The 10292-nt window shown below is 37.4% G+C and overlaps 1 protein-coding gene across 5 annotated transcripts in view; it reads left to right on the forward strand.

The window, feature by feature from the left end:
- Positions 1-10084, forward strand: part of LOC108946747 (uncharacterized) — a 63230-nt gene extending 53146 nt beyond the window's left edge. For all 5 annotated transcript variants that reach the window (XR_011412079.1, XM_070188372.1, XM_033658577.2 and 2 more), the window contains one exon: positions 9676-10084. The gene's annotated coding sequence lies outside the window, so the exon portion shown is untranslated. The remainder of the gene's footprint in view (positions 1-9675) is intronic.
- Positions 10085-10292: the final 208 nt, after the last annotated feature.

Below are 10292 nucleotides of genomic sequence, written 5' to 3' on the forward strand. Positions count from 1 at the left end.
TTGCACCTGCCTACTCCATGGCATGTTATTTGTACCAGTCCAGGAGCGTGAGAATCATAATTCATTTATCATATACATGTGTACTTATTTGATCGCTCCTGTATGATATGCTTGGACTGGAGGCCTGTGACCATGCCAGGAAGATTATATCATTGGCACGTGAGTTGTCCGTGCGGGTCCAGATATTGATACTATAGCACTTGAGTTGTCTGTGCGAGTGATGATAATGTGAGCTCTAGAAGAGCTGGTTATTCTTATTAATTTCGTGTGTCTTGTAACTATTATATATAATGATCTTATAGCATTACAGTTGTGGTAGTGCTTGTTGAACTGTAATACGGTTCTCTTCTTTGAGACATTTTCCATTTTTGGGTACACGAATTGCGCTGTTGTGGCTTGAGTTATATTGGTGTGGCGTGTCTGTGGGATAGTCGTGTGTAATAATATAAGGTCATTGGACCTAGAATGGGTACTATCAGGTTTGATTACAGTATATTCGGAAGGATAATAATAAAAGTCGGCTTAGAAAGTAATTATGGTTCTGGTTAGGGCGATAAAGCTCCATGACTTATTGATTTGATACGGGGTCATGAGATTCCGTGTGTATCTGTCACTATCACCAGTGTATGAAGGTTTTGGAACGAGGTTTTGGTTGATATGGTGTTTAATACTAGTACCGGGTTGGTTTTGAGTAGTTACTGTGATCGGGAATAGTGCTGCTAGTATGCGAGTTATGTAGTATGTTATGTGATTATATTTGGGGTTATGGTTATGGCTTGAATACAACTTGTTCAAACTTATACAATGTGTAGATATGAGAATCGGGTCTGGAAGAAATTCTGGATGTTGGAAACTGGGTTCTAAGTTTACGAACTAAGGTTAACGTAATGATCTTCAATTGTGTTGTGTTGTTAGGTCCATGGAATAGAGTGGCGTGGGATCACCCCCGGGCATATGCGTGGTAAGATAGAATAGTGATGTGATGGCTTGGAAACAACTCTTAGAACATTCGAGGACGAATCTATGTTTAAGTGGGGGAGAATATAACGACACGGCCAGTCGTTTTGAGTATTACAACCTTGTCTCCCCATTTACTGCTCAAGTTATGTTTTTCAGTTTTTTTATGATTTACCGGGTTGATTGGTTCGGGTCCGGTGAGGTTTTGGAATGATTTGGAACACTTAATTCCAAGATTCAGAACTTAAGTTGAAAAGGTTGACCGGATGTTGTATTATGTGTAACGGCCCCAGAGAATTTTTGCTAAGGAAATTAAGGTTTTGTGGTGCCGAGGTAGATCAATTAGTACAAAGGTTGTAGAACTTTCTCCCTTGGATGTTAATTTCAAAGCAATAAGACTAAAGAAAATACAGTGAGCTATCTCCCCATAGCGCAGCTATAGCACAGGAGGGAAGCTGAAAATTTTAGCAAACCACTGAGCTAAAGCCTTATAACACAGGGATAGCACCAGTGGAAAAATATTGTATCCGATTTTAGCAAACCAGTGAGCTAAAGCCTTATAGCACAGGGATAGCACTAGTGGAAAAATTCTGTACCTGGGCCTATTAATACATGAGCGGGGAGAGAGAAGAATAAAAGGATTTTAAGACTAGGGCTTTTCTCTTCATCACCCATCCGGTCATGGCTTCCAATACACACTTAAGGTGAGTTTTTAAGAGTGTTTTTATGATGATTTCACTTCTCAATCACTAGTTACAACAAGATTTTGTATTGGATTCCATAGTATTTCTTCAAAATCTCAAGAACATCCCAAAAGTTGACTTTCAAGATTTGGTCTTCAAGAGGTAATCTTTCACTCTTAAACCTATAATCATGGATTGTTAGTGAATATATGAGCAAGAAATAAGCATTAGCACTTATTGGATGGTGCTTGGAAGTCATAAATACTTCAACTAGATTATTGGGTGTTGTAGAGATTTTTGTAATGAATTAATTAGTAACAATTAGGTGGATGTCAGTTCATTGATGATTCCAATGGTGCTAAAGAAGGCAATTTGTAGACAAAGGATGGTTTAGTATCTCTTATTGGTGGGAAGGGGGGATTGTTGGATGAAGAAACACCATTACTAGAGGTAGTTGAATGCTATGCACTCTAGATGTTTGATAATATGCCAAAACGACCAAAAACCTAGAAATGTTTACTAATATTGGTCCAATTGAATTATGTTGATGTAGATTGAAGTTATAAGAGTAGTGGGTGGTTTTAGTAGCACTAAATAGCTCCATCAAGGGATGTTGGCTAAACTACTCTCGTAGAATAGAATTTCCCGATGTTTCCGTAAGTTTCAAGTATGGTTAGACTCGTGGTTGGATGGGCATTCATATTTTGTAACTCTTGTCGGGTTCCAAGACGTGGGCCTCACGGGCGATTTTTGAGTGCAATTTCGGATTTTGTTGGAAAATTAGTATTTTCTTATGGAATTAATTCCAATAAATTTTATTGACTGAATCAAATAATTATGGCTAGATTCGAGGCGTTTGGAGACAAATTCACGAGGCAAGGGCCTAGCGGAGTAAAGAATTACACGGTTTGAGGTAAGTAACACTTCTAATCTTGGTTTTGAGGGTATGAATCCCTGAATTACATGTTGTATGAATTGTTTGGAGATGACGAACACGCTAGGTGACGAGCGTGTGAGCGTGCATCATAGGAATTGTGACTTAATTGATTCCGTGGAGTTGTATAATTAAATAAATGACATTATCCGCACATCCTCCACGTGTTAGAGAAATTGAGCTAAGACTCATGTTGAAGATCATGATTTGGCTATGCACCGATATATTTTAGGATCCACATAGGTCGTGCTGTTGTTGAATTAAACTGTTTAAAATATAATTTGTACTCAGTCACATCTATTATTTACATATCATATCTCAGTCCCTGTTGTCATTCATTGATGCATCATATCATCATGTCGGGTTGAATTTCATACCATTGTGAGCCCGAGAGACTGGAGAGGTTTATGACTGAGTGAGGGCGAGGGCCTGATTTGTGAGTTATAATTATGGGATCGGGTTGCACGCCGCAACATGTTTATTTATTTATACCTGGATCTGACTATTATAGCGCTTGGGCTGAAGGAGCCCCTCCGGAGTCTGCACCCCCGCAATGAGCGTAGTTGATATATATATCTGGGATGGATCTTCTCTGGGCATGGATCTTGCCATAGATATATATATTGAGGGATGGATCTTCCCTGGGCATGGATCTTGCCCAAAGCATTTATATTGAGGGATGAATTTTCCCTGGGCATGGATCTTTCCCGAAGCATTTATATTGAGGGATGGATTTTTCCTGGGTATGGATCTTGCCCAAAGCATTTATATTGAGGGATGGATTTTCCCTGAACATAGATCTTATCCAAATCATATATATTTTGGGATGGATCTTCCCCTGGGCTGGATTGGCCTTGTACAGTACTGAGTGACTGGATGTCAGTTGTTATGTATATATATTGGGATGGATCTTCCCTGGGCTGGATTGGCCATATACAGCACTAAGTGATTGAGTAATTTAGATCGTGAGTACACGGAGTTTTCACGAAGGTGCATCACATACAGTATGTATATTGGCATGTAGATACAGCGATGTCATATTCCTCACATTATTCAGAATTGATCTATTTTATTTGTACTAAGAGTAACTATTGAACTTGAAAGCATGCCTATATTTTTGTATTGTTATTTCTATACCGGACTGTACCTGTTGAGCCCATCACTACTTTCAGTCCAAAGGTTAGTCTTATTACTTATTTAGTTGGTTGTACTCATACTACACTCTGCACCTCATGTGCAGATCCAGGTGCTCCCGGATACGGCGGTTGCTAGATTTCTGAATTTATTCTGTGGAGATTATCAAGGTAGATGCTTGGCGTCCGCAGACTTTGACTCCCTTCCTTTTTAGTTATTGTACTGTTCTATATTTTCAGACAGTGATTTTATCAATCAGACCTTGTATTCATTTAGATGCTCATGTACTTAGTGACACCGGATTTTGGGAGTGTTTATATATGTATTTGTGAGATTTCTTCTGCTGAATTTAAATATTATATTTTCAAGCTTAAAAAATATGGTGGTTTATTGAGATTGTCGGTTTGCCTAGTATTGAGATAGGAGCCATCACGACAGGTGAGATTTTGGGTCGTGACAGCTCCCACCATCAGAATCGCCACACTGAGCTATTCCCAGTCTCAGAATCCCAAACGGACATCGATAACAATTAAATGCACTTCAACCCAAATTTATGAAATTCGTTCAAAATGCGAACTTCCATAATAGGCGCCAAAATGTTTCCGGGTCATCCAAAACCCAATCCGGACACACATCCAAGTCCAAAATCATCATACGAACTTGTTGGAACTTTCAAATCCCGATTCCGAGGTTGTTTACTCAAAAATCACCCTTTAGTCAATTCCTCCAACTTAAAGCTTCCGAAATTAGAATTTTCTTTCCAAATCAACTCCGAACTTCCCAAAATTAAATTTCGACCACGCATACAAGTCATAATACTTGAAGTGAAGCTACTCATGGCCCCAAACCGCCGAACGATGCACTGGAGCTCAAAACGACCGATCGGGTCGTTACAGCAAGTCACATAAGCTGAAACAGATATGGGGAAAGTAGTAAATAGGGGATCGGAATTATAACTCTTAAAAAAACCGGTCGGGTCGTTACAGGTTGACTACGGTGAAGCTTTTGCACCAGTAGCTCAACTAGAGTCTATACGGATTCTTCTTGCATACGCATCCTTCAAACGGTTTAGACTCTTTTAGATGAATGTCAAAAGTGCCTTTTAAAATGGCTTTATTGATGAGGAGGTATATGTTAAACAACCTCCTGGTTTTGAAAACTCAAAATTCATTTACCATGTGTATAAGTTGACTAAAGCTCTGTATGGACTCAAACAAGATCCACGAGCCTGGTATAAAAGGCTTAGTTCATTTCTACTTGATCATGGGTTTATAAGAGGTAAAGTAGATACTACACTATTTATCAAAAGATCATCAGAAGGTAATCTTATTATTCAAGTTTGATGATATTATCTTTGGTAGTGCTAACCCTATTTTGATGATATTATCTTTGGTAGATACTACACTATTTATCAAAAGATCATCAGAAGGTAATCTTATTATTCAAGTTTGATGATATTATCTTTGCTAGTCTTATGCAAAGTGAGTTTAAAATGAGTATAATGGGAGAACTTACGTTTTTTCTTGGACTTCAAATACAACAATATGAATAAGGAACATTTGTGTGCCAGACAAAATATACAAAGGAGCTAATTCAGAAGTTCGGGATGAGCAGTGCTAAAGCAATTGGTACACCAATGAGCCCGTCAACAAGTCTTGACAAGGATGAAAAGGAAAATCCGGTCAACGAAACTAAATATCGTGGAATGATTGGCTCTTTGCTTTACTTAACTGTTAGTCAACCATATATTATGTTTAGTGTATGTAAATACGTCAGGTTTAAGTCAGCTCCTAAGGAGTCGCATCTGACTGCAGTAAAGAGAATAATTTGTTATCTCATCGGAACTATTTCTTATGGACTATGGTATACACGCTCTAAAAATTTTAAATTGGAAGGTTTTTCAGATGTTGATCTTGCAGGTGATAAGAAAGACAGAAAAAACACTAGTGGAACATGTCAATTACTGGAAAAGGCATTAATATCATGGAACAGTAAGAAACAAGGCTCAATTGCATTATCCACAATGGAAGCAAAATATATTGCTATTGGACAATTTTGTGCACATTTACTATGGATGTCTCATCAGCTGGGTAACTATGAACTATTTTTCAAACCTATTCAAATATTTTGTGATAACTCTAGTGCTATATGTCTCTCAAAGAATCTTGTGCATCATTCCAGGGCTAAGCATATAGACATTAAACATCATTTTATTAGAGATAATGTCCTCAGGGGAGATATAGAATTATTATTTGTTGGCACCACTGATCATTTAGCAGACATTTTCACTAAGCCTTTACTTGAAGATAGATTTTGCTCCCTAAGAGAACTACTTGGTATTATTAATCTTGATCATAAAAATTAGGACATATATGTTGGTTTTAATTCTTGTGTGCCTAATATTTTTAATTTTGTTTTTTGTGTAAGTTCGCATTAATTTAGCACCTACGATTTCCCTCTCTTTTCCCATCAGTCGCAGCTTTCAAGAAAGGAAATCAATCATTGTGACAGACACCCTTTCCTTTCCTACACTCAACCGTCAAAATCTTGTCCTTTTAATCTTCTGAATCATTATTCTCTGTCTTCATAGTTCCCATCGCTCAGAAACCTTTTTTAGAATTCCTTCAAACTCCTTCTCAAAACTTTTTCATGGCTAAACACTCCAAGAATCAGTCTGCCTCCATTAGAAAAAGTACTCGTTCCAAAGGAAAACCCTCTTCTCAACCCCCAGAACAAGTAGACCTAGGGTCTGACCACTCAGAAGGGTTTGCCTCTTCTCAGGCAGAACTATCCGATCACTCTCACCAAATAGTAGAAAAAGCCCTAGGAAAAAAGCCTATGGAAGATCCCTATGAATCTCTTACCCCCAAGAAATCCAGAGTAGACCTCTCGAGTTCTCTAGAATCCGACCTCAATTTTTGGGATACCCCAAATAGGGATTTCTTTGTTGCTCTGAAAGGAAAGCCCATTGCTCATGGCAGAGTAATCGATCTTGACGATATGTAGGTCCTCAATTGTAAGTTAAAGGATCTGTTTGTTTTTCAATGGTGGTCTAAATTCCTCTCTGTACCCCCTCCCAAAGTCTATGAACCTTTAGTGAGAATATTTTATGCAAATCTTCGCTCTAGCAAGCCTGATAAGTTGGAATCCCTAGTTTTAGGTAAACGCATTGTTCTTGATTGTGCCATGTTTGACTACATCTTTCAGTGTAAGTGCTCCGATTTTCCTATGCTTTTCAAGAATACTTGGCCTGATGATTTTGAAATTTTCTTTGATCAAGCAAAATATTGTATTGCTGAATGTCCATCTGATTTCCTTCCTAAACACTTAGGTCCAAGTGATGTTAGTTTTAAACCCCGAGTTCTGGCCCACATTATTGCAACCACTCTTCTTCCTCGTACTGGATCATTCTCCACCTTCTCTTAACGAGATACCTTTCTTGTCTACTGTCTTGTGACCAAATTCAAAGTTAAACTATCTTCTTGGGTCAATAAATTTCATGATTGAGAGTTCAGATGATCCCACCAGTTTGTCCTATGGTATGGCTATCACCCACATTTTGGAAGCCCACAACATCCCTATCTTAGAATACCCTTTTGTCTCTATTTCAAAATTCTACAACTCTAGAGCTTTCTCCAGTATGGGGTATGTGTATGCTAAGGGTTCCTGAGTGAAGAAACAAGAAGGTGAAGTCAAGAACGTTCATCCTGATTCCAAGATCAAAGCTTCTATTTCGAATCATAGTGTAAATGATCTTGATCTTACGGTGAAACTGACTGCCATTGACAACAAGTTAGCCATCATCAAGGACATTCTTGCTGCAACTCAAACCACTATTGGGGACATCCATGCGATTTCCAAGGAGAATGGGTTTGATGTTTCAAAGATGAGGGTTAAAATTCTCAAACTTGGAGAGAATGCAGTCAAAACTTTCTAAGAAATACATAACAGAATTGATGGGGTGACAGTTTCAGTCAATGCCAGCTTTGAACGTCTGAAGGAGGCGATTTGCAATACTCTTACTTATTTCTTGTGTCGTTAGTTGTGGAAGTTTCAAGCAATTTGTTTTTGTTTTGTTGTTTTGGACTGGATAACATGTCGCTGGATACTTTTTTTTATTTTTGCTAAACTCTGCATACCTATAATGTTTGCCTATGATGTGTTAGTCTCTACTTTGTTTGCCATGTATGAATATTTCCTCTTTGCTGATGTCAAAAAGGGGGAGAAAAATAAGTTGTACATTGCAGGACTGTTGGCAACTCCTGTTGAGGGAGAGTCGACTGAAGTATATGCAGCACCTATTGAGGGAGAGTCGACTAACTATGCAGCACCTATTGACGGGGAGTTGACTACAAGGAAGTCAACTGTTGTTTATATATATTATTTTTTTCATCATCAAAAAGGGGGAGATTGTTAATTATAGGTTTCAATGATGAAACATAATATATATATATATATATATATATATATATATATATATCATATTTGGTACAGGATTAAGAAGGAAACCAAAGGAATCAAGAAGCAATATCATCCAAGAATAGATTAAGGAACCAATCTATTAACGGGAGCTCTAAAAGCAATGCAAGAAAAAGAATCAATGATTAACAATGAAAAAGGAAGGAGCCGCGAAGATTCGAAAGAAGAATCAATCAGCGATTCTATAAAATGATTGACATAAGCTATTATTGGAAGGTCCCAAATCAAAGGGAAACGAGATCACAAAAGGATGCATTGATGATCATTGAAGCCAGAAATCAAGGGATCTAGCGGATATGCCTCAAGTAACGAAGTGATATGCCTAGCGGATGAAAAGCTCGTCAAGGCCATAAATCAAGGAAGATCAACAGAAACTTGACCTTATTCTTGGAAAGAATCAATCTATGATTCCTTTAAAGGATCAACTCCCTTGGGTTTGCAATCTCTTAAGATTCACGAATCGAAGAGGCCTCATGAAGTGTTTATATACATATGATTTAGACTTGAAGAAGATATACTTTGAACGAACTATTTTTACTCCTTTTGTTTTACTCTAAACAAGCATTGTAGTTCTTATAGATCTTCTGTGTAATTAGTGAGAGAAGAAAAAGAGATAAACACTGGTAAGACATTATATCAAGAAGAGAAAAGTGACATAGAGATCAAACTGTTGGTGTAAAGCTACATCAAACACTCTGTACTCAAAAAACCTCGATTACTGAAAGAGAACACCCTTGCAACCCAAGGGGACTGGAGTAGGATTCACATTGAATCCGAATCAGTATAAAATCTCGGTGTCTTTAATTCATGTACTTTATTTCTGCATTACTATTATCTTGTTCTTATTTCTAGTCGACTAGTTGGTAAACTAGTCAACTGCTTACAGTACAATTTTTAATAGGCAATTCACCCCCCCCTCCTCCCTGTACTTTCATCAGTGAGTATTTTGGTATGGTATATGTAACATTAGTAAGAGCAACCAATACTTCTATGAGCTTCCAATATGTACTGTTGTCCCTTAGATCATCTATGAAATAGCACCACGTTGGTTGTTGGGATAGTTGCTCTACAATCTTACAAATAAGGTGATATTGTTGTTCAATGTTGACTAAATTTCTGCAAAATTAACTTATTCTTCCAACATGAACTGTTGTAGTCACTGAGGCTAATAACTAGAGTTTCTTATCTTTATTCTTAGAAAATGTCTATACCATATGTCCACATACCACATATGTACTATATGTTGGAGCGGTGGTCAGCTGAAAAATTATGTTATCTGCATTATAATTGTGATCAACTGAAAGATGTATTTTTTTGGGTACTTTCTGTTAATTTTCCGTGTTATTGGTGTAATATGCGCAATAATTTCTCACTAAAACAACCTATTCCTACTTTTTCCTACTTTTTAAAAGTTTGTCACAACCTTTTTATGTTATTTTAAATCTACCTCACATTATGTTGCAATTGAAATGCTCTATACATGTACAGGGTCAGAGACAACCGACCAAGATTGATGAGATACAGTCAGCAAAATTCCTCGGCAGTTGATTCGTCTCTTGTGCTTGCGCCAGAACACAATGATACTGTACCAATTGCTGATATCCAGTCACAATCTCCTGTATGTGTATTTCATGAATGCTAATATGTGTACATATAGAGTACTTTAGTATTTTAATCCCAACTCAATAAATCTACTTATATCCCCATATTTCACAAATACAACTCTTTTATGTGGAAGGTAAATTATCATTGCCAACTGATGACCAAGATTTCTATGAATTATTGTGTTCACACTGTGGGCAGCAGTACAGAACTCATTCGCCAAAAATATTCATTGTGCGAGCTGCAATCAACGTGCGATGTTAACACCCAGGTATTGCAGCTTGGAGTCCGAGCTTAATAAAATATGTTTGTTGTCAATCTTCAAATAAAAAAAGTATCTTCTTTCATTGGCTTTATGAAAATCAAATAACGTAAATTAATTGCATATTAGGGCCCGCTTTGAGGTTGTAATGACAGATGGCAGTGGATCAGTTGCAATATTATTAGGTGAATTAGGAGAGACATTTCTTGATATGACCGTCACACATATGTATGAAATAATC

The sequence above is a fragment of the Nicotiana tomentosiformis genome, chromosome 11 (assembly GCF_000390325.3).
Source record: "Nicotiana tomentosiformis chromosome 11, ASM39032v3, whole genome shotgun sequence".
In the NCBI taxonomy this organism is placed as follows: Eukaryota; Viridiplantae; Streptophyta; class Magnoliopsida; order Solanales; family Solanaceae; genus Nicotiana; species Nicotiana tomentosiformis.